This window comes from Leptonychotes weddellii, chromosome 5, assembly GCF_054177405.1.
Source record: "Leptonychotes weddellii isolate Sample4059 chromosome 5, ASM5417740v2, whole genome shotgun sequence".
NCBI lineage: Eukaryota > Metazoa > Chordata > Mammalia > Carnivora > Phocidae > Leptonychotes > Leptonychotes weddellii.
Genome location: NC_138373.1, coordinates 90,801,784 through 90,826,421, shown reverse-complemented (window position 1 = coordinate 90,826,421; position 24,638 = coordinate 90,801,784). Strand labels below are relative to the sequence as shown.

At 41.4% G+C, this 24,638-nt stretch overlaps 1 protein-coding gene and 1 pseudogene across 2 annotated transcripts in view; one reads left to right on the top strand and one right to left on the bottom strand.

Annotated features, from left to right (window-relative positions):
• The window catches only part of IPO8 (importin 8), a 166,025-nt gene that overhangs the window by 27,211 nt on the left and 114,176 nt on the right, over nucleotides 1–24,638 (top strand). The window lies entirely within an intron of this gene.
• On the bottom strand, nucleotides 6,597–11,399 carry LOC102751089 (large ribosomal subunit protein eL30-like; annotated as a pseudogene).

Genomic DNA, 24,638 nt, shown 5'->3' with positions numbered 1-24,638 from the left:
GGACATATTTTGGGTTATATGGGCTTTCCCTGCCATTCTGTATCTGGTCACTCTTTAACATAAAGGAAAAAGCTGGGGATTATGTAGTTAAAACGGACAAACCAGCTAATTCAAGCATAGAAAAAAAATCTTTGAAACCGGAATTATTGGTTTTCCCATTACATTAACCAGACACCTTGTCAACTGTGCCCCTCATTTTGAAGATCTTAGATCTACAATTTAAATTACTGCCTTTTTCCTTTATCCCTATGCACATAACCATTCCATTAACTGTTGGAAAAATACCCAAATGTCCTTCTTTTCCTTGAGTATACACCCTCTAAAAGATTGCTTTATCATTTAAATTCAGAATAAAACATTCTACTCACCTGGCAGTACCTTTTTATGTTTTCTTACATAAGTAAACTGAGAGATATACAATATGTGCTATGGTAATTGTTCCCCCGCACACCCCCTGCCCCATGGAGAATTACTTAGTTTCTGCAATAAAACATGCCGTGCTTTAAAATTTGGCAAGAAATAATGAAAATATACCCTTCCACAAAGTTCCGCTGGAGACACCTGAGTAGTAGTAGTTAAGATACTTAGCTAAGCAAATTCAACCATCAACTTTCTAATTCAACTGTGCACTAACCTTCAGGGTCTTGCAGTGTGACCCTACTGACCTGAAAGAATGAGTGCGCCTTTAAAGAATGAGATTACTTGCTTCCCGGCAGCAGGCTTAAAAGCTCAGTATTTTCATGGCTGTGTAATAAAGCTTTGAAAGGAGCACAGTTAAAATAACCACGTAGCCAGAGAAGGAAAAGATTCAACTCAGACATATTTCAGTTCTCTTAAATGACTTCTGCCTGCGGTGTGCGCACGTACAGTTGCTTGCTTTCCTCCATGCATGTGGTACAACCACACGCCCTAGAAGAACCCGGCTGTGTTCAGTTCTGATTAACAAAGGGCATTTTTCAAACACCTCAAGAGTGGTATAAATAGTTGAGAAGTGTGTTAATTGCAGAAGTAAGCTGGCTTATCAAGTGAATATGTGAATGAGCTTTGTAAACTCCACAAAACGCTCTAAAAATATTTGTGGTCATTCTTTTTGTATTTGTGTAAACAATACATGCACACAGACTAATACATTCCACCTTCCACAAAGTGGTTTTTCAGTGTGTTGGGCTGAAAATGAAATCATTTTGGTAATGTTCTTCCAAGATCAATGAGTTTTTTAATTTATTTATTTTATAGATTTTATTTATTTATTTGACTGAGAGAGACACAGCAAGAGAGGGAACACAAGCAGCGGGGAGTGCGAGAGGGAGAAGCAGGCTCCCCGCAGAGCAGGGAGCCCGATGTGGGACTCGATCCCAGGACCCTGAGATCATGACCTGAGCCGAAGGCAGACGCTTAACGACTGAGCCACCCAGGCGCCCCCAATGAGTTTTTTTAAATTGTGCTTTTTTGCTTCTCGAATTTAGGCACAGTGTTCCAGCAGTATTTGTAGGTCCTTGAAAGTATTATTTGTGATGAGCTGCATAGTAGACATCCATGTTAGAAAATTTGGAAAATGAAGAAAAGTACAAAAAATAAATAATCACTCATAATCCCATCACCCAGAGGTAGTAGTCATTAATATTTTGGTGTGTTTTCTTGTCCTTTCTCTATACATATAAGTATATACAGAAATATGAAAATTATATATTTTACATGATACTATGATACTTTATATAAGGCTATATAATGTAGTGGTTAACATTGTCAGATAATTTAGGTTTGAATTCTGGCTCTTCCACTTTCTAATTATGGTAATCTGGGCAATTTACTTATTATCAGTTATAACTCAGTTTCCTTAGCTATAATATGGGATAATAGTAGTGATCTACTTTGTAGAGCTATAGTGAGGATTAAGTTAATACATGTTAATACTTAGAACAGTTCCTAGCACATTATAAAAACTCGGTATTATATTTAAGGTTTAAATAATTTTTACACATAACACCAGGGCATAAGCATTTTCCAAAATAATTTAAAACATTTATTTAATGAACGTATGAGCGAATATCATATTCCATTGGATAGCTATGCCATTATTTACTTGACCCCAGCTCTGTTGTTGAATATTGTGGTTCCAAATTGTTACTATTATCAATATTATTTTGGTGACTATCTTAATGCCTAAAGTCTTCTCTGCATTTCAGATTTTTGAATAAAGTAGAGTAAGTAGATTCCTACAAGTAGACTGTGGTGACCAGCCTCCAATATGGCTCCCAACAATCCCCTTTTTCTGGTATTCTTGCCCTTGTCTAAGTCTTCCCCACCTCCAACCCCCGCTAAATAGAGTTTTTTTGTTTAACCAATAGGATATTGCAAACATGGTGAAGGGTGACTTCTGAGGCTAGGTCACAAAAGTCATCGTGGCCTCTTTTTTCCCTCTGTGGGATCACGCACACTGGCAGCAGAAAGCTGACATGTTGTGAAGACACTTTAGCATCTCCATGGAGAGATCCTTGTGGTAAGGAATTGAGGCACCTGCCAACTGCTACGTGAATGAATTGTCCTGGGAACAGATCTTTCAGCCTCGGTCAAGCCTTCAGATGACTGTAGCCCTGGCCAACAGCTTGAAAAACTCTGAGCCAGAACCATCTAGCCCAAGCTGCTCCCAGATTCCTGACCTGCAGAACTTAGGTGAGATAAATGTTATTGTCTATAGTGCATATAGACAACAATATTGTATTATAATCCTCAAACCTGCTAAGAGACTAGAACTTAGTTATTCCAACCACTAAAATGAAATGATAATTATGGATCATGATACAGTTGCTAATTATCACTGCAGGGGTAATCACATTACAATGTATAAATGTATCAAATTTACATGTTGTACACCTTAAATTTATGCAATATTATATGTCAAATATATGTCAATAAAAATGTGCTATAAGATGCTAAATTTGGGAGTAACTTTGTTATTCAGCAGTGAGTAATATATAGACAAACTGGATTAAAAACGTGGAATATTTAAACATGGCTGATAGTGTTAAATGGCTTTCCAGAAATGTTAGATTGATTCTCATCAGAAGTATGTGAGAGTGCTTATATTATTATACCTTCATCATCACTGACTGTTCAATTTTGTAATCCTTGTTAATTTCATAGAAAAAAGTGGGTATTTTGCCACTTAAAATTTTTGCTTTTATTTGATCTCTGGAAGGTTAATATTTTTTTCTTACAGTCTTTCTCTAGACTATTTTTCTTTTGAGCAGTTTTAGGTTCACAGCAAAATAGAGAGGAAAGTACAGATATTTCCCATACACTCCCTTCCCCATACATACACAGCCTCCCACATTGTCAGCATCTCTCAACGGAGTGGTACATTTTTTACACCTGGGAACCTACACTGATATGTCATGATCACCCAAAGTCTATAGTTTACATTAGAATTCACTCTTGGTGGTGTGCTAGGTTAATTTTTTCATATTTCTTTTCCATCTGTATTTTCTTTTCTATCTGTATTTTCTTTTCTGGGAATCCTCTTTAATATATAATTTGCTCAATCTCCTTTTGGAATCTTAGTGTTTTTCTTAGTAATTTGTATGAACTCTTTATATATAAAGGACATTAATCATTTAAATTGTTTATGTTTTTCAACTGGTTGTTGCTGTTTCATTTTATGTTTAATGATACACTGAGGTTTAAAATGTTTATGCAGTCAAATGGAATGTGATATTTTCTTTTGTGTGTAAATTTAGAAAGTCCTTTCCTGTTCAAAGTAAATGTAAATGTTCACATTATAGTTTTTGTTTTTTTTATACTTGGATCTTCAATTCATTGAAGTTTATAATTGTTTGTATCGCCAAATAGCTAGCTATCTTTACAACACTATTACAACACTATTTATGCAACCAATAGAACAATTTCCCCCTCTTTCCTGTTGATAGTGATTTTTATATATTAAGTTCTGTTAAAGTCTAGTGCCTGTTTCTGTGCCCTCTATTTTGTTTCAGTGAAAAACTCTTCTTGTGTCAGTATCACTCCGTTTTAATTATTGTGGTTTATAATGTTTTAGTAATTGGAAGAACTAGTCAGTAGAATGACCTTAAGAAGTATGACCTCATGGTCTCACAAAGCTGCAGAGCATTCCAGAATGCAATCAAATGCCATTCAAAAATGTTGAAAAGTTGGGTGGCCCTTCACCTAGGAGTATGAAAGAAGGCAAAATTTCATAAAGATCAGAGGTCTGTGGAGCTGGCCAGAAAAAACATTTTAACATTCTAAGAGCCACAGAAATGAAAAGTGAAATCAAGTGTTTTAGCAGCCTGGGTGAGAGTCGCAGACTTCCATGAGTAAATAGAAGAAAGAAGTCATGATATGGTTCAAACCCAGGGATGTAAATGAGTTCTGCTGCATAAACAAAGTTTGGCCAATAATTAGTTTTCATATTTGTGTGCCTGTTGGTCAAACTATGGAAAGTAAAATTCCACTGCAAAACTAACTGAGCTTGGAAAGCTTCTGTGGACATTCCTTGGATAATTTAAACAATATTCAGTTATAAGTTTCAGGTTTTCAACTTTTTTTTTTTAAAGATTTTATTTATTTATTTGAGAGAGAGAGAATGAGAGACAGAGAGCACGAGAGGGAAGAGGGCAGAGGGAGAAGCAGACCCCCTGCTGAGCAGGGAGCCTGATGCGGGACTCGATCCCAGGACTCCAGGATCATGACCTGAGCCGAAGGCAGTCGTTTAACCAACTGAGCCACCCAGGCGCCCCTGGGTTTTCAACTTTTGAATCAATTCTGGCCATTGCAATTTTTCTATTAATCATTCAATCGGTATTCAATTATACTGAGATTTCTGTTTATCTGCATATACTGATGTTCATTATTTTGTAATAAAACATTTCCAGTATATTGCTCACTTCTTATTTTATGTTTTTCTCTCCTTTGTGTGTACATATCAAATTTGACAGGAAATGTTTATTTTGCTTGTTTTCTTTTTTTCCACCAAAACACCTATTGGATATATCCATTTTACTGGTTTTATTTTCTTTTAATTTAATTCTATTTTCTTTTTCTTTTATTTATTTATTTATTTATTTATTTTTAAAGATCTTATTTATTTGACAGAGAGAGATACAGCGAGAGAAGGAACACAAGCAGGGGGAGTGGGAGAGGGAGAAGCAGGCTTCCCGCCGAGCAGGGAGCCCGATGCGGGGCTCTATCCCAGGACCCTGGGATCATGACCTGAGCTGAAGGCAGATGCTTAACAACTGAGCCACCCAGGTGCCCCTAATTCTATTTTCTTTTTTAATATATTAACTACTCTAATTTTATAAGTTGAATAGTTCGATTTTTTTTTTTTTTAAGAAAGAAAGCATTTCAAGTTTAAGGTCATTTACCACTGAGTATAGATTGGTTATATCTCCTAAACTAAGTTTTCTCTATATTATTCTCATTTTCATTATTTTACAAATAGTTTAATATTACGTTTATTTTTCTCTTTGCCTCAATATTATTTTACTAAAAAAAATGAAGTCCCGACTAAGCAAATCACTTCTCTTTACATTCTTAAAAAGTGGAACAACTCTTTTCGTTCCATTCTTCTCTAAAAACAGTTTTTCAAAATTATGCCAGAGAAGAATGTTGGGAAAACCAGGAGAAGTCACTGCATTTGAGTCATTTAGTTTACATATTTGATGCTACTTCCATATGTCCCAGATTAAACCAAATGATTTTGAGGATATACGTTTTATACTATTTAACATTGAACTAGAGTGTAAAGTGAAAGACTTAGGAAAAAGGATATTTTTGACATCAGCTAATTTGTGCCACAGTTAATATCTTGGATCCATGGTTCAATGGCAGAAATGTAACTAAAACAGCAGTTTCATTTGCCCAGAGCACACAGGTGATAGATACAGGTGAAGGTTACAGAATGCAAAACCCGTGGGGAGGAGGAACCCCATGATTATCAGCATCGGGAGAAAAGCAGCTCTGACCCCAGTTGCTGAGCCCTCAGGCTTTCCCAGTGGCCATCCTGGGGGATGAACATCCCTTATTGCCGCCCAGGGCTTTTCCTCCTGATCACTGCAGCTAGTTACTGCAGCGACCTGTGAAGGCCTCGGTGGATCACAGGAACTCTGGGCCCCTTGCGAAGGAGGCACAGCTTAGAGCATTATCTGTGCTCTGCTTTTTTGCTGTGACTGGGAAAGATTACTGCCCTACTAAGGGAAAACCTAGCAAACTCAACAAAATATCTCCATGCTTAAGTACTTAGCCCTTGTATCCTGTCCTCTGGATACAAATCCAAGGGGAGATGAGTCCCAAAGAAATCACCATGGAAAAAGAGTGATGGGCTAGCCTCATGCACAAGCGGGAGAGAGCTTCTAAGGTCTTTGCAGTTTCCAGGGAAAGTCCCACCCTCTCTGCGGATCTGTGTATTCCTGAGCCCCAGCCTAGCGCCTTCTCGGTCAAGGTTTGGGTCATGGACTTGGAGCCCACCCCCTGACCCCAGCCCCATAGAGCAATAGAACCAGGAGTGAGGAAGCCTCGGATCTATCACTGGCTGTCTCATGGACAGAACTTCTTTTTTTTTTAAACGAGCTTTGGTCAGTTTTATTAAAGAAAAATTTTGTGTGATTTACTTTTCACCAGTCTGCTGTGGCATGCTTCTACTGATATCAGAATCACCTGGATCAGTAATAGCCAGTGTGCATACTCTGTAGTATTGCCCACATGCTGTGCCCAATTCAATATTATTGCCACTGTATTGGACCCCAGTTTTGGCCAACATGGCATAGTATTCTATTTCAGATTTCCTCAAGGCTGGGCAGTGGTTGGCGAGGATGAGCAGTTTCACTTTGCCGTTTCTGATCATTTTCAGAGTCTACTTGTACCCCAGCAAGTACTTTCCACTTTTCATAAAGAGTTGGAGCCTAGAGTCGATCGACTCCAGCAACTTTTTCTACAAAGCAAACATTTAACATGGACCTGAAGGCCTTGTTTTTTTTATTTTTTATTTTTTAAAAGATTTTATTTATTTATTTGACAGAGAGAGAGAGAGCAGAAGTAGGCAGAGCGGCAGGCAGAGGGAGAGGGAGAAGCAGACTCCCCGCTGAGCAGGGAGCCCAATGTGGGGCTCGATCCCAGGACTGTGGGATCATGACCTGAGCAGAAGGCAGACACTTAACCAACTGAGCCAGCCAGGTGCCCCAGGCCTTGCTTTTTTTAAAAGATTTTATTTATTTATTTGACAGAGAGAGACCCAGCGAGAGAGGGAACACAAGCAGGGGGAGTGCAAGAGGGAGAAGCAGGCTTCCCGCTGAGCAGGGAGCCCGATGCAGGTTTCGATCCCAGGACCCCGGGATCATGACCTGAGCTGAAGGCAGACGCTTAACGACTGAGCCACCCAGGCGCCCCCCTGAAGGCCTTGTTTTTAACCATCTCAAAACCAGATCTAGCTTTCTGGAAGCCGAACCCTTTAATAAAACCTTGGAAGTCTAGGGTCCCAAGTCAGTGAGAGGACCTCTCGGTTTCCTCTGGGGCCCTTTTGTGCCAGTGGGCAGGCTGTCTCCCCTGTTGTGAGTCCTTTTGAAAGCCACATGGCCTCTCTAGTCCTGGTTTCATCATTTAAAAAAAAAAAAAAAAAAAGAGCATTGGGATGGATGATCTCTGAGGTCCCTTCCTGATCCCAAGTCCCTGGCTGGATTTCAGGAGTTTGGTCGAAGAACACAGCCCGGGATCCTGTCATGCCTACGCCCCTGTAATTGTCTTTCTCCCTATCACAATGGCCAACATGTACCAAAGGCTTTTCCCTTGAGGCACTATGTTGACTGCCTGGCATACTCATATGTACTGAAGGCTTGCAAGAATCTCATGCCGTCTCTATTTGACAGAGGAGAACCTCGAAGCTTCCAGAGGTTATGGATTTATCCAGCTCATACAGCTAACAACCAGTGCAACTGAGTTCAGATTCTGGTTGACCTGACTTTAGAGCCAAAGTTGTCTTCTTTGCAACACACTACAATGGACTCTGTTTCCTGCTTGCTTCGGGATTATTTTGTCCTAGTCTTTACTAGTCAAGAAACTAAAATGAGAAAGAATAGAAAATGTTCAGATTTTAGGAGTCAGTGAAGTTGTTATTTATTTATTTAGTTACTTATTTATTTATTTGACAGAGAGAGAGCGCGCACAAGCAGGGGGAGTGGCAGGCAGAGGGAGAGGGAGAAGCAGGCTCCCTGCTGAGCAGGGAGCCCGATGACATGGGGCTTGATCCCAGGACCCTGAGATCCTGACCTGAGCTGAAGGCAGATGTTTAACTGACTGAGCCACCCAGGTGCCCCAAGAAGTCAATGAAGTTTTAAAAAGGAGGAGGAGGAGGAGGAAAAGGAGGAAGAGAAAAGCAACAGACATAACTCTGTTTGGGATAGTTCAGAAAAACAGCAATAACTGAGAATTCCACATGGCAAATTTTGGGAACTAGTTCTCCCCACCCAACCCCCTCACTCCCAGTTCCTTTTTGAAAGCAAGGGCTTTCTGTAGTTAATGACACATTAGAGGGCACTAAATCGATAGGATAAATCATGTTTAAACATGGTGTTGATAAAGTGTCTTCTATTTTCTTTTCTTTTTTTTTTTTTTAGAGATTTTATTTATTTATTTGAGAGAGAGAGAGAATGAGAGACAGAGAGCACGAGAGGGAAGAGGATCAGAGGGAGAAGCAGACCCCCTGCTGAGCAGGGAGCCCGATGCGGAACTCGATCCTGGGACTCCAGGATCATGACCTGAGCTGAAGGCAGTCGCTCAACCAACTGAGCCACCCAGGTGCCCAAGTGTCTTCTATTTTCAAGTTGTTGCCTTGTTTTAATAAATGAAATCAAATCAAGACATGATAAATTTCTTATAGGTCATTGTGCTGTAGCTCCATTCATTACAAAAGCATTTAAAAGTAACTCTAACGTATTTCTAAATATTGCCTATGTAAATCATGCTTCTATACTTCATATAACAAACTTGATCATTTTATAGGTCACAGAAGGTTAAAGTTGGAGGGAAACTTACAGATCATAGATTTGATTTTCTCTCCCTAAATACTAATGTGACATCATATCTGTGAATGCTCTAGAATTACTGCACATATATTTCAATTGTTCTAAAATGTTTGGGAGTACCTGACTGGCTCAGTTGGAAGGGTGTGCGATTCCTGATCTTGGGGTCATGAATTCTAGCCCCACATTGGGTATAGAGATTACTTAAAATAAATAGATATTTAAAAAATAAAATGTTTAGAAAGAGGTAAGAAGGAGATTTGTTAAGTTCACTTTAGGATTTTTGTGTAAGGTCTAATCTACAATTGAAATTATCTTTGCATTTTAAAAATACGCTTTAGTTTACACGTCTGAAATACGCTTAAGGTCAGAAACTGCTGCTATGTGTGCGAGCATTTATTTGTAAATAGCTCCCTCTAGTGAGAATTATTTAAAATTGAATGGTTCATTTCTGAATCTGAACTGGTAAGATTTTGTGTTTTTTTTTTTTTTTTAGATTTTATTTATTTATTTGAGAGAGAGAATGAGACAGAGAGAGAGAAAATGAGAGGGGGGAGGATCAGAGGGAGAAGCAGACTCCCCGCTGAGCAGGGAGTCTGATGCGGGACTCGATCCCGAGACTCCAGGATCATGACCTGAGCCGAAGGCAGTCGCTTAACCAACTGAGCCACCCAGGCGCCCCGATTTTGTGTTTGTTTTTTTTTTTTAAGATTTTATTTATTTGACAGAGAGAGACACAGCGAGAACAGGAACACAAGCAGGGGGAGTGGGAGAGGAAGAAGCAAGCCTCCCGCCGAGCGGGGAGCCCGATGCGGGGCTCGATCCCAACACCCTGGGATCATGACCTGAGCCGAAGGTAGACGCTTAACGACTGAGCTACCCAGGCGCCCCATGAACTGGTAAGTTTTTGAAGAGCTGTTTTCAATTTTTAAGAACTACAAATTCTTGAATTGTATTCTCTGTAGAGCCCCAGATAATTTTTTTGTTATTGTAGGGTCTATTTTGGAAATAATTTATGGTGAAAAACAATCCAAAGACACACATAATAAATTAGCTATGTGTCAACACCATAACTGTAACTTTTTAGAGAAGTAATAAAATTGACTTGAAAGATAAATCTTGGCAGCAAAGTAAAATACCAACTGTTCTGGAGACGAGAATTGAGTGGGGAGCTTAACAGAAAGATGGTGAAGAGATTGCTACAGAATTCAGGCTGAAAAGAATGACCTTGTTAACAGTTTATGAATTGCTTGCACTTGTGTTTTCACTTGCTCTTTTGGATATCCTGTGAGGTCGGGATTATTCTCTTATTTAACAGGTCAGGGAACAGTCTCAGCAAGGTAAGTGACATGCCCAGTGTTGCAGAGCATTGTGGATGCTGTGGTTTGCCAGCCAGATTCCCCTCATTCCTCCCGTTCCGGGATTGGGGTGTGGGGGGTGCGGTCATTGGCGGATGCCTCTCAGCTGGACTGCTTTCTGCAATTGTCCTCAGCCAAAGAAAGACACACCCAAGGTTTTGCGATACCCACCCTGAGCACCCCACCCCCACCCGGGGACCATGCATATCTGATGATTGGTTCATGTGTGGACAAAGACTTGTCCACCTTGCCTCTATGTGGGATATCTTGCTAGAGCTATGCCAGCTTCAGCGCTGCCCGTGGGATCTGCTGAGACCTCCCCTGAGCTGCGCTACAGTTCAACCCTTTTGTCTGCTGGGTCTTTCTTTCTTCACCACCCACAGGTTCTGTTTCCGTAAGGACACTCTGATAACCTCTGCACAGAAACCTCAACGTCTTAGAGTCTGTTTCCCGGTAAATCCACCCTGTGACAGCTGATCCTGGATGTGGTCCTAAGGAACTGTCTCTAAAATGGAATCTTGTTTCTGGACCTGGCTGAATGTAATAAAGATGCCCTTGCTGGCTGTAGGGGGACCCAGGCATGCAGTTCCAGTGTGATTGTTAAAGCTTGTACAGGTGAGAACTGAGATGGGCTTCTAATGGAAGGCAATGAATGCATTGGTAGGTGCAATGTCCCAGGGATTTGAGGGTTTCGGGGAAAATTAAGTAAGAATTGTGGAATTAGATGCCAGTTGCCTGGAGCCACGGATGCGTTGGAGAGGGACAAGGAAAGGCTAGAATGATTACTCACCAATGCAATGGGCAATGTGAAGCCAGAGTGCTGTTTTGGCTGTATATAAATAGACTCCCAGCTCCCATAGCCTGGGGGCAGTAATGCTGGAGACTTAGAAATGGTAAGAGTAGCGGAGTTCCACAGAATGTTGACTTCTGAACAGTAGTGAGTCTGCTGTATCCAGGCCAGGGCCCTCATTTGGAAGAAGTGAGACTTTGGAGGGGACATCTGGGTCGACATGCTAAAAAATCATGAATCTTCAGATTCCCTTGGACCCTCTGGGCCTGCAGACAGGACCCACTCCTTCCTCTTTTTTTTTTCTTTTATTTTTTAAAGATTTATTTATTTGAGAGAAAGACAGTGCATGAGTGGGGGTGGAGGGGGGCTGAGAGGGGAGGGGCAGGGGGAGAGAATCTCAAGCAGACTCCCCGTTAAGCACAGAGGCCCATAAGGTTGCTGGATCTTACGACCCCGAGATCATGACCTGAGCTGAAACCAAGAGTCCCACACTTTACCAACTGAGTCACCCAGGCGTCCCGCACTTCTTTAAAGACTAGTGCCAGGACGTCTGGGTGGTTCGGGTGGTTAAGCATCGGACTCTTGATTTCAACTCAAGTCATGATCTCATGGTCGTGAGATCGAGCCCTGTGTGGGCTCCGTGTTGAGCATGGAGCCTGCTTAAAATTCTCTCTCCCTCTGCTCCTACCCCCCTTCCCTCTTAAAAAAAAAAAAAAAGACTAGTGACTTTTGTTTATTTGCAGATGATGCAGAGGATCTTGCCTCACAAGAAAACCATGCCCTTCTCAGGAGGCTTCTCTGTCTCCTCCTCTCTTGGCCATGAGGCCCCTAACTAGGGTCAAGTCACAACACAACCTGGCCGAGAAGTGCTGGGCCTGCTAAGGGAGAAAGGGACTATACCCTGCAGTAGTTGTAGGACCTGGTCAGCACCCGGCTTCAAGAAGTGGGAGTGTCGGGGCGCCTGGGTGGCTCAGTCGTTAAGCGTCTGCCTTTGGCTCAGGTCATGATCCCAGGGTCCTGGGATCGAGCCCCGCATCGGGCTCCCTGCTCAGCAGGAAGCCTGCTTCTCCCTCTCCCACTCCCCCTGCTTGTGTTCCTGCTCTTGCTGTCTCTCTGTCAAATAAATAAAATCTTTAAAAAAAAAAAAAGTGAGAGTGTCTGCAGCAACTTCTTCCTAGAAACATCACCAAAGGCAAGGGAAGCAAGGGCAAAAATGAACTATTGGGACTTCATCAAGGTAAAAAGCTTTTGCACAGCAAAGGAAACAACCAACAAAACCAAAAGACAACCGACAGAATGGGAGAAGGTATTTGCAAATGACATATCAAAAAAAGGGCTAGGATCCAAAATCTATAAAGAACTTATCAAACTCAACACCCAAAGAACAAAGAATCTAATCAAGAAATGGGCAGAAGACATGAACAGACATTTCTGCAAAGAAGACATCCAAATGGCCAACAGACACATGAAAAAGTGCTCAACATCACTCGGCACCAGGGAAATCCAAATCAAAACCTCAGTGAGATACCACCTCACACCAGTCAGAATGGCTAAAATTAACAAGTCAGGAAATGACAGATGTTGGCAGGGATGCGGAGAAAGGGGAACCCTCCTACACTGTTAGTGGGAATGGGCAAGCTGGTGCAGCCACTCTGGAAAACAGTATGGAGGTTCCTCAAAAAGTTGAAAATAGAAAATAGAGTAAATACTACTGGGTATTTACCCCAAAGATACAAAAGTAGGGATCCGAAGGGGCACGTGTACCCCAATGTTTATAGCAGCAATGTCCACAATAGCCAAACTGTGGAAAGAGCCAAGATGTCCATCGACAGATGAATGGATAAAGAAGATGTGGTATTTATATACAATGGAATATTACACAGCCATCAAAAAATGAAATCTTGCCATTTGCAACGACGTGGATGGAACTAGAGGGTATTATGCTAAGTGAAATAAGTCAGTCAGAGAAAGACAATTGTCATATGATCTCACTGATATGAGGAATTTGAAAACAAGACCGGATCAAAGGGGAAGGGAGGGAAAAATGAAACAAGACAAAACCAGAGAGGGAGACAAACCATAAGAGACCCTTAATCTCAGGAAACAAACTGAGGGTTGCTGGAGTGGAGGGGCTGGGAGGGATGGGGTGGCTGGGTGATGGACATTGGGAAGGGTATGTGCTATGGTGAGCGCTGTGAATTGTGTAAGACTGATGAATCACAGACCTGTACCCCTGCAACAAATAATACATTATATGTTAATAAAAAAATAAAAAGAAGTGGGAGTGTGTGCGTGGGACCGGCTCCGGAGGGTGCACAGAATATAACATCGAAGAGGGAGAGTTTGTTTATAGGAGAGCATTCTCTCCTGGTACGGGATTTACACCTTGACAAGGACCCCAGGAGATGGCGCTAATACACTGTCAGTTTGCCTCTTCGGAACTGGAAAAAATATCCGCCCACAGAAGTGAGGCAGAACTGGAAGAAATGCAGGACAAATGGTGATGGATGGAATCAAAATGTCCAGAGAAGTGGGGATGCGAGACTGAATGTACTATATAGACTAGCAAACCCACCAAGAACTGTGTTCTGTGGATATCTCCATTTACCCTGGGATAAAGCCTAGCCTGGTAAGAAGGTAACAGCATCACTGAGAAACTCTTATTTATTTATTTATTTATTTTTTATTTGTTTGTTTGTTTATTTACTTAATTACTTATTTTTAAACTTTTTGGTTTTTTATTGAACAAATTCGACATATAACGTGTAAGTTTAAGGTGTGCAGCGTGTTACGCTGATGCATTTATATGTCGTAATATGATTGCTGGTGTAGCAATATTTATCACATTACATAATTGCAGTACAGTACTATTACCTATATTCGTTACACTGTGCATTAGGTCCCTGTGGCCTATTTACTACTCCTTACACATTTGTACCCTTAAATACCAGCAATCTTATCCCTCCCGTCACCAAAGAGCTCTGGTAGCTACTCTCCGGAGTTCTGAAGGCCAGGGCTGATGGTAGGAGATGCTGTTCCAGAACTGGGCTCACTGATGGTAATGGGCTGGTAGGGTCCTGAAAGATTAGAGGCCAGGTGCCACAGCTCAGCGCCATCAGCAAGGTGGGGGTAGTTACCCTAATGAGCCGCCGAGAGCACATTGGCTGTAAACACAGAATAACAGGATATCAGAGTCAGGAACGGCTTACCCACCCCCCCTCCAGAATCAGACCACTTTGGCTCAGCGAGGCTTGGAACTGCTCTAGGTGAGATCTCCATTTTTGAGTGTTAGGCTCTAACTTTTGTTTTCTGTTCTTGTTAACTGTCTTCTGAGCCTTTCTCAACAATGAAGCCTCAGGGCCCTATGGCGTCCGTTGCATGAGATTCTTTTTTATTTATTTATTTATTTATTTATTTATTTGAGAGAGAGAGAGAATGAGAGACAGAGAGCATGAGAGGGAGGAGGGTCAGAGGGAGAAGCAGACTCCCTGCCGAGCAGGGAGCCCGATGCGGGACTCGATCCCGGGACTCCAGGATCATGACCTGAGCCGAAGGCAGTCGCTTAACCGACTGAGCCACCCAGGCGCCCTGCATGAGATTCTTTAACTTCCACCCAATGTGTCAGAACGGGGCCACCCATTCCAGATTCTAGACTTACTGCTCTTGTGAGAATCTGGAACAGTCACTCCAGTTGTGTTATGGGTTCAGATGAGGAACTCCAACTGAGAAAATCTGCAGTCTACCTATACCCTTAACTTTTTCTTAACCTTTTCCAACAGTGAGTAATCTACTTCTTTCCTCTAAAAGAACCAGTTTCTCTAAAATTTTTGGGGGGCCATTCTCAACATACTTCTGTTTCTCAAGCTTTGAATTGGGCTGTCAAACTGTCAATAGCTTTCATGGCTGTTCTCTCACCCTTCAGCCCCAAATTCCTCATCCCTTTGGGATCACTAGAACTCATGCTTTTGAATTGCTTTCTCTTACTGAAGGCGGCATCTCAAGTGAACTCTCCTCTTTCCTAGACCTTTGTCTTCAGAACACTAATTATTTTGCAACATTTATATAAACACATATAAATAATCTAGTTAATTATGTAAATATAAAATTGCATGTAATCACTTTATTAGTAGTGAGTAGGAATCTCATTCCCTAAACTCAGATATGCAAGAAGGATAACTTTTTTTTAAAAAGATTTTATTTATTTATTTGACAGAGACACAGCGAGAGAGGGAACACAAACAGGGAGTGGGAGGGGGAGAAGCAGGCCTCCCACCGAGCAGGGAGCCCGATGTGGGGCCCAATCCCAGCACCCGAGCCGAAAGCAGACGCTTAACGCCTGAGCCACCCAGGCGCCCCTGCAAGAAGGATAACTTAAAGATTTTACTGTAACAGGAGAATTTCTGACTCTAAGCCTTCATTCAGCCCAAGTACGAGGCCTAATCTCAGTCATGTCTAGAGTTCTCTACTGGCCCCAGCCAGATGGTTTTGCAGAATTCCCTGGGTAGCTGTCACTCATCTGGTCCTTGCTTTTCAGCCTCTTTTGCCTGCCCCTCCCCTTCTGCTAGATCCCTATGTTTTGGAGGTAGCTCAGGGCTCAGGGATGGCTCTGAGCTCAACTACACACTCTGTAGATCATTTGAGTCTATACCGCTGCATGGCCTGACCTGGAGGTATCAAGTAAGAGCTGAAGCTGGATGTCTTGGGAGAGGATTGGTCTGGGAAAAGAGATTTGAAGATGGAATTAATTAATCCTAGGGTAAGAGTCACAGTTGATTCCCAGATTGTTTCTCTCTAGCACCCAGACTTCTCCAGTGCCCAGGAGATAGAGAAAATAGATTTAAAGCTTTTCCCCTGGTATTTATTTCTTCCTTCCCCACTCTCTCCCCTCCCTTCCTCCCTTCCTTTCTTCCTTCCACGAATACTGTCAGCCATGTATCAGGGGAAGGACTAGATCCTGGGGAATGTATTTTTTAGCTCTCTGGATACAAAAGATGTATCATTTAGAGAAGTTTTTGAACAACTTGTAGTCTTCCCTGAAATCATCTACTTAACTGTCATCTATTTCAACTTGAGCTATTTTCCTATTAAATGGACCACTATTAAGTGTTGTGATGGTACTAGAAAATAAGTAATTTGTAAAGCATTTGCACAAATGCTAACCAGGCTTACTACTTTGGTTTTCTCTATTATCCACTTAGCAATCAAAGCAACTCCTTAATTTAACATATGATGTTGAAAATAATTTTACAATATTTCCAATTAAGTTAATTTTCGTATTGCTTTTGTGTTCTTTGTCATCACATGTAGAATGACAATGTTCTGTTTTGCATATTATTAATGAGTATGGGGTGTTTTTCCATTTGGTTCAATAAGAGCTCATTATTATCTCATTTCAGAAATGAGTTCAATGCTCAGTCTGCAAATCACACAGTAACCAACTTTTTTTTTTTTTAAGATTTTATTTATTTATTTGACAGAGAGAGACACAGCGAGAGAGGGAACACAAGCAGGGGGAGTGGGAGAGGGAGAAGCGGGCCTCCTGGTGAGCAGGGAGCCCAGTGCGGGGCTCGATCCCAGGACCCCAGGATCATGACCTGAGCCGAAGGCAGATGCTTAACGACTGAGCCACCCAGGCGCCCCCACAGTAACCAACTCTTCCGAATTAACCACAATTCAGAGTTAGCTCACAAGCCACTCTTCCTACATTTGTGCCAATCTGCAAGAAGCTAACGCTTAATGATCTACTTCAGCTAAATAGGTTGGACAGAATTTAAATGTTCATTAGCAAGAAGTCTGACCCAGAACCAAGATAGGTCATCACGGAAATGAAGAAAGTAGGAAATAACACAGTTTGGACCAACATTATCCAATCTCTGATTTGTGGTTGGAGAAGACCATTGAGGTGACAACACTACTTCTTTTTTTTTTTTTTAAAGATTTTATTTATTTTATTTTATTTATTTATTTTTTAAAGATTTTATTTATTTATTTGAGAGAGAGAGAATGAGAGACAGAGAGCATGAGAGGGAGGAGGGTCAGAGGGAGAAGCAGACTCCCTGCCAAGCAGGGAGCCCAATGCGGGACTCCATCCCAGGACTCCAGGATCATGACCTGAGCTGAAGGCAGTCGCTTAACCAACTGAGCCACCCAGGCGCCCCTAAAGATTTTATTTATTTGTCAGAGAGAGACAGCGAGAGAGGGAACACAAGCAGGGGGAGTGGAGAGGGAGAAGCAGGTTCCCCGCTGAGCAGGGAAACCGATGCGGGGCTCAATCCCAGGACCCCGGGATCATGACCTGAGCCGAAGGCAGACACTTAACAACTGAGCCACCCAGGCGCCCCAACACTACTTCTTATTTAATAAAAGACTTTAAAAATGGGAACAATATTTGTTGCATTTTCAAGTTCTCCTAAATATTTAGACTATTACCAAGAAAAATATGTTGTAAAAACCAATCTATGGAGACTATCAGGAAAGAAAGTAATGTTGCATGGGAACATCTAACCAATGAACTTTGGTGTACGAGCTATCAATTTGGTTACACTGTTTGGATATTCTGATAAAAGATAACTATTTTTCTTTTTAAAGATTATTTATTTATTTATTTGAGAGCGAGCGCGTGCTCCCGTGTGAGATGGGGGAGAAGAGAGGGGCAGAGGGGAAGGGAGAATCTCAAGCCAACTCCCCCCTGAGCGGGGTGCCCCACCCATGGCTCCATCCCAGGACCCCGACATCGTAACCTGAGCTGAAATCAAGAGTCAGAAGCTTAAGGGACAGAGCCACCCAGGCGCCCCAAAAGACACTATTTTTAAAGGATAAATCTGAGAGAATCTCACAACAGCTTCATTTGGGCATTTAAAAAAGTCATGTTGTTGCCATGGAAATATTATGATTTACATGACTGTGCCAGAGCTTTTTTATTTGTCTATTAGAATAGATAAATTTGTCTATTCGAATAGACTTCCTTTACAAAAGTGTTCATTTTTATGTGGCTAATAGGCCAATACAGATATTCTCCAAAGAATATCATCATCACGAATCAAATAAAATTAGCATACTAAAGGATTCATATTTAACTGCTCAAAGTGTTGTTGGGTCTAAATCAGTCCATCAGTAAGGCTTTATTAAACACTGACCAAGTGCTTAGCATACTTCTGCGTACTCAGGGGCTATGAAACACCACGCCAACCCAACACCAAGATCTAATGGAGAGCTTTATGAAGTAAACCAACACATGCCTGCAATCCCAATTCTGAAGGTTCTAATTGGCAGATTCTGGCCTGAAGCTCCTGGTAAGGAGCAATCTCTTTTCTTTCTTTTCTTAACCTCCCAGGTGATTCTGATGATGAGTCAGGACCAGGACCCATGTCAGCCGTAGTCGTCCAAGTCTGGTCCCTGAACCCACGTCATCAGCATCACCTGGGAACTTGTTAGAAATGCAAATTCTCGAGTCCCACCCTACCAAATCATAGACTCTGCAGAGAACAATCTGTGTTATAAAAAGTTCTCCAGGCAATTTATGCTTGATAAAGTGGGACAATCATGGCCTTTTCTCTGGACTGAGACAGATGCCCTAGGTTCTTTCTTTGCTGCAGAGCTAAGGGAATAGGACTTCCTTTTTCTCCTTGGGTACGTAGCCAGGGACTCTGCCCTCCTCTTCATGCTTAGCACCCCGAGGAAGTGGGGAACGAAATGTGCTCCTCAACTTCCTACTTCCTTGCTGCTTAGGAAGATGATATACAGAGAGAGTCCCTTTTGTCTTCAAGGAGAACAGGAAGGGGATAGAAATAATAACCAATCTGGGGAACTGGTCGAAATTCTGGGATTTGGAAAAGTCTGTCCTGGCCCCTGGGCTTTTATCCTCTGTTTTTATTCCTGAATAGGGGAACTCACACCCTCCTGGTTTTCTCACTCTACCTTTAGCAAAGCCATGGCTCTTTACAACAACTCAAGGCCTAAAAATAAAATAAAGCCAAGAAATTGATGTCCCCTTTCAGCATAAGTTTTCTTTTTGCTTTTTAATGGAAATCACTCTAAAACAAATTTTATTTAGCACATTCTGGATTATTCTTGATCATCTCATGTAATTATAATAAAAATGAACTGTCCTATCCTACAACAAACAATCATACAGACTATTGAAGATTGAAGACATGTTTGTTAAGTAATTCTAGATGTCGAGGATGTTTTTTCTTGTATTTTTTTTATTTTTGTCTTTCCTCTCATCTTCAAGCTATCAGCAAACATGCCCAAGTATCTTTTTCAATATTCTTCCCTCTCTGTTTGCTTTCAATTTCAGAGGGCTGGGAAACCAGAAAACAAGTTTGTCAGAACTATGTTTTAAGTGGGCATAATAAATTGGCAGATTTTATTTTTTACTGTTAATACTCAATGTTAGTGAAGTTGTATTAAAGTTGACACTTCCTGGAGTTCCTGGCTGGCTCAGTAGGTAGAGCATGTGACTCCCAAGTTCAAGCCCCACTTTGGGAATAGTGTTTACTTAAAAAGACAGAAATGCCTTAAAGTACATATTCAATATTCCACAGGTCTTGAAGAGAAAAAAAAATGATTAAAATTCTTCAAAGAAAAATAAGGTGACAACTTCCTGATATTGCTCAAGAAAACATTAATTCATGTGATCCTTTGGGAAAGCAACTTGGCAATATATGCCAAGCTCCTTAAAATATTCATATTCTTTGTGGCACCTGGATGACTCAGTCAGTTAAGCATCCGACTCTTGATTTTGGCTCAGGTCATGATCTCAGTCAGGGTCTTGAGATCGAGCCCCATGACTAGCTCAGGAGTCTGCTTGAGATTCTCTCCCTCTGCCCCTTCCTCTGCTCCTCCCCCTGTTTGTGCCTTCTCTCTCTTTCTCTCAAATAAATCTTTAAAAAAGTATTCATATTCTTTAATATAATGTTTCTAGAACTAATGTAAAATAATTTATTACAAAAAATATTTATCCACAATGAAGTTTGTTGTTTTATCATTTGTAATAGAGAAAAGCTGGAAATGACCTAAATACTTAATAATAGTAGAGTTTTTAAGGTAAATTATGGAACCTTTAATCAATGACATTATAAATACTCACTGAAACTGATAAATACAAAGATTTTGAAATAACTTTAGCGTATGTGCATACAACATAATATTAAATTAAAAAAAAGGCATTTCCCAGGGCGCCTGGGTGGCTCAGATGGTTGAGCGTCTTCTGCCTTCGGCTCAGGTCATGATTCTGGGGTCCTGGGATCACGTCCCGCATTGGGCTCCCTGCTCTTTGGGGAGCCTGCTTCTCCTTCTGCCTCTCTCTCTCTCTGTCTCTCATGAATAAATAAAACCTTAAAAGAAAAAAAAAAGAAGGCATTTCCCCTAACCACTGCAGAGCTTGGAAATAATATAATAATAATGGCTAAGTATTTTATATAAGTTATCTCATTCAAACCTCACAAAAGTCCCTGTTAAATGAATACTCTTATAATCTCCATTTAATAGATGAGGAAACCGTTTCTAAGAGTTGAAGTAACTGGCAAACAATTATCAGACCTGCTATTCAAACCCAAGCGAGGTGGGTCCAAGAGCCTCTGCTTCTAACCACTGAGGTTTTAAATAGTGACATCCCAGTTGGTGCTTGCTGGGCTAGCATAATTATTCATGACGCCCCATTTCATCCTCACAAGGCCCAACTGAGATGATAAATCCTATGGTTACGCTAGTTCTAGGTGACCACAGCCATGCTCAAAAATGAGAAATTCTCCGAGGATGAGAAGCTGAGGGTGTTCTGGGACTGAATATACATGGAATCGGAGGTAAGAGGGAACTAGTGACCAGAACGTGACAGAGGTAAGAAAGAGTATGATCTCAAAGGATCAGTGACCAAGTGGCCTCATGCCTGGACTCGGTCACGCCAGCAGGGGGTCTAGGGGAAATCAGTATGGGGAATAATGGGTTACTAGATCAGGAAGAATGTCTTAGGTGTGAGAGATTGCAAAAATGGTCACAGTACCTCTCCCACCAATAGGTGGTATCTATTTCTCCAACCCCTGAATCCGGGCTGCTCTTTTGACTTCTTTTGAGCAAAAGAATGTGATGGAATTGACATCATCTGAGTTCTAAACGCTGCTACCATGTGAACCAGCCTTGGCTAGCCTGATGGAAGATGAGAGATCACACAGAGAAGGACCAAGGTGCCACAGTTAATAAGCCAGCCACGTGACAGACATAAAGCCAGGCCACCTAGGACCAGCTAGACCCCAGCAGACCAGCCAACTGACTGCATATCCAGCAGCTGACTATAAATGCATGAACAGGACCATAGAAGAACTGCCCACTGAGCCCAGTCCAAATTGCTGACCCACAGAATTGTGAGCTGAATAAACTGGGTGTTATTTTAAGCCTCTGAGCTTTGGGATGATTTGGGATGCAGCAAAGCTTACTAATATACCAGGAAACCCTTGCAAATATCTCCCACTTCCACTCCTCAAAGGTCTAGGCAGTGTTTCTTTGGGGGTATCTGTGCCGGGCAAGAGCAATGCTTGGGACAGAAGGGCAGTAACTGTGTATCTAAGATCCCTACCTGCGAAAAACTGAAGATCCCTGAGCCCAGAAACATCAGCCATGAAATATCTTACCCAAGAAGATGTGTGCTTCCCTTCTTCCAGAAGATAAATCACGTATATTGCAAAATGAGATAAGAACAGGGCAAATTTTGCCAATTACCTAAGAAGCCTTTTTTTATTCAGAAGCTATTCATTTTTGTTATTTCATGTTGCTGTTAAAGAAGAGCCTGCCCATTAGGCCCATTCTTCTATGTAACTCAAGAACTAGAATTACAACTGAATTGTTACCACAGGCCATACTTGTTGTCCCAAGAGAGGTTATAAAAAGAGAACATTTCCACCCTTTGAAGCAGACACTTGGACATGCCACAGATTTGGCTGTAAATTGTAGACAAACCCCATTTCATTGCCAAGATAAGTAAATGAGATCAGAACTGCTTACGTGTTCGCAAAAAGTAATTTATCTCACCAGCAGAAGGCAGTATCTAGTGTTGGTCTATGCATTCATTTTTTGTGAAGGTGAAATTTACCGATTACAGAATTAACCATTATAAAGTGTACAATTCCAGGGCATTTAGTGTATGCATAATGTTGTGTAACTACCACTTCTCTGTAGTTTTTTTTTCATCATCGGGGCACCTGGATGGCTCAGTCGGTTAAGCATCTGCCTTCGGCTCAGGTCATGATTCCAGGGTCCTGGGATCGAGCCCCCCATCAGGCTCCCTGCTCAGCGGGAAGCCTGTTTCTCCCCCCTCCCACTCCCCCTGCTTGTGTTCCCTCTCTTGCTGTGTCTCTCTCTGTCAAATAAATAAATAAAATCTTAAAAAAAAAAAGAAAAACATTTCATAGTGATAAAAGGAACATCAATCCAAGAAGGTATAATAGTTTTAACATTATGTGGAACCAGCCACAGGTCTGTGATACACACAAATCAAAAGCAGGTGGAACTACAAGGAGAAATAGACAAATTTAGAATTAGAATGAGATTTTAAACATACTCTCTTTTGGAAACTGACAGATCATATTTGCCAAAAATCAATTTTTTGAGAATTTAACTAACACAATTAATAGGCTTCATCTAGTATGTATATATACAAATCTGAGTGAAATCCATTGCTTTCTAACCAGTAGTTTTTTTTTTTTTAAGATTTTATTTACTTGACAGAGAGACAGTGAGAGGGAACACAAGCAGGGGGAGTGGGAGAGGGAGAAGCAGGCTTCCTGGCAAGCAGAGAGCCCGATGCGGGGCTTGATCCCAGGACCCTGGGATCATGACCTGAGCCAAAGGCAGATGCTCAACTGAGCCACCCAGGCGCCCCTAACCAGTAGTTTCTAAGCAGTTGTTTGGCACACCCATGTAGCTGAAGCCAAGCTAGATAGTGTTGCAGAAGGAATGCTGGCTGATGGAGCCAAAGTGTTGGGCTTTATTTTATCTCCATCAGTTTGCTCAATGACTTGGACCACTCATGCCCTTGACCTCAAATTTCTCATCAGTAAAATTCATAGTTTTACTGGATTCAATTAATTAGGCAAGTATATACGGAGTGTCTAAGTTGACTCAGGCACTAAGCCAACTTGGGGAATAAAATGTTAACCCAGACACAGTTTTACCTTCAAGGAGCTCTTGGTGGCAACAGGGAAAGATTTTTTTTCGTGCAGTGGGTTGAGATAAGAGCAGTGTGACGTCAGGGTTCTTTGGAAACCTTCTTAGCGGGTAAGTGATGCCTCAGTGGAGACTTAAGCTTGCCTGTGAGTGAGGTAGACAAACAGGGAGGAGGTGGAAGGCTTCAGGCCAACGGTCTGATGTGTGCAAAGGCCCCAGATGAGGGAGAGCTTGGCCAGGCCAGGGAATCATTTTGTTATGGTTGGAGGGCATCATTCTAGTGGGAGACTAAGTAGCCGTAGGGTTGCAGAGGGGCCCCCTCTGAAGGGGTCCTGTGAGTTTTCTCATGAATCCGGGGCCTTACGCTGGAAGCAATGGGGAGCTATTGAAAGATTTCAGATGAAAGATGGGGCAAGAACAGGTCCATTTCTGTATCATTTAGGAAGGATGTTGTGTTTTAAGTTTGGTTTGAGGAGAATACCACGACTCATTGTTCAGGTTACATACCATTAACTATATTGATCAAAGGTGGCAGGGAAGCATACTTGTTTCTGGTACCTATAACTTTGGATTGATGAGTGAATGCTGAATGAATTCTATACAAACATACATTTATAAATATGTCTATATAAACAGGCATACCTCCTTTTATTGCACTTCTATTGGACTTGACATATATCGCATTTTTTTTCCTTTTACAAATTGAAGGTTTGTGGCAACCCTTCATTGAACAACAGCATGTACTCTGTGTCTCTGTGTCACATTGTGGTAATTCTCACAATATTTCAAACTTTTTCATTGTTATTATAGTGATCTGTGATCAGTGATTACAACTCCCTGAAAGCTCAGATGACATCCTTTTTTAGTACTTTTAATACTATTTTTAAATTAAAGTATGTACATTGATTTTTAGATATAACGCTATTACACAGTACAGTGTACTATAAACATAGCTTTTATTTTGATTTTTAAAATTTTTAATTTTTTTTTGTGTTTGTATGTGAGTAAGACTATAGCGGTTTATTAAGTGAAGATACAGAAAAAGCTCTCAAGAGTGAGGGGTCCCAGGGCCTTTAGTGTTCGTCTTTTATAGAAAGCTAACCAGGGAACTTAAATCCTTTTAACATCTCTATTGATAACACCTTGAATGGCTTACTTCCTTTTTAGGGGCTGATTATTCTTTGTTGGTCACAGGTGATTATCATAGACACCCACCCCACATGACCACACCTAGGGCAGGGTGGTCCGATTTGTCCCCTTATCTCTGGTTTCCCCACACCTCTACACTTTTGGGGATTTCTG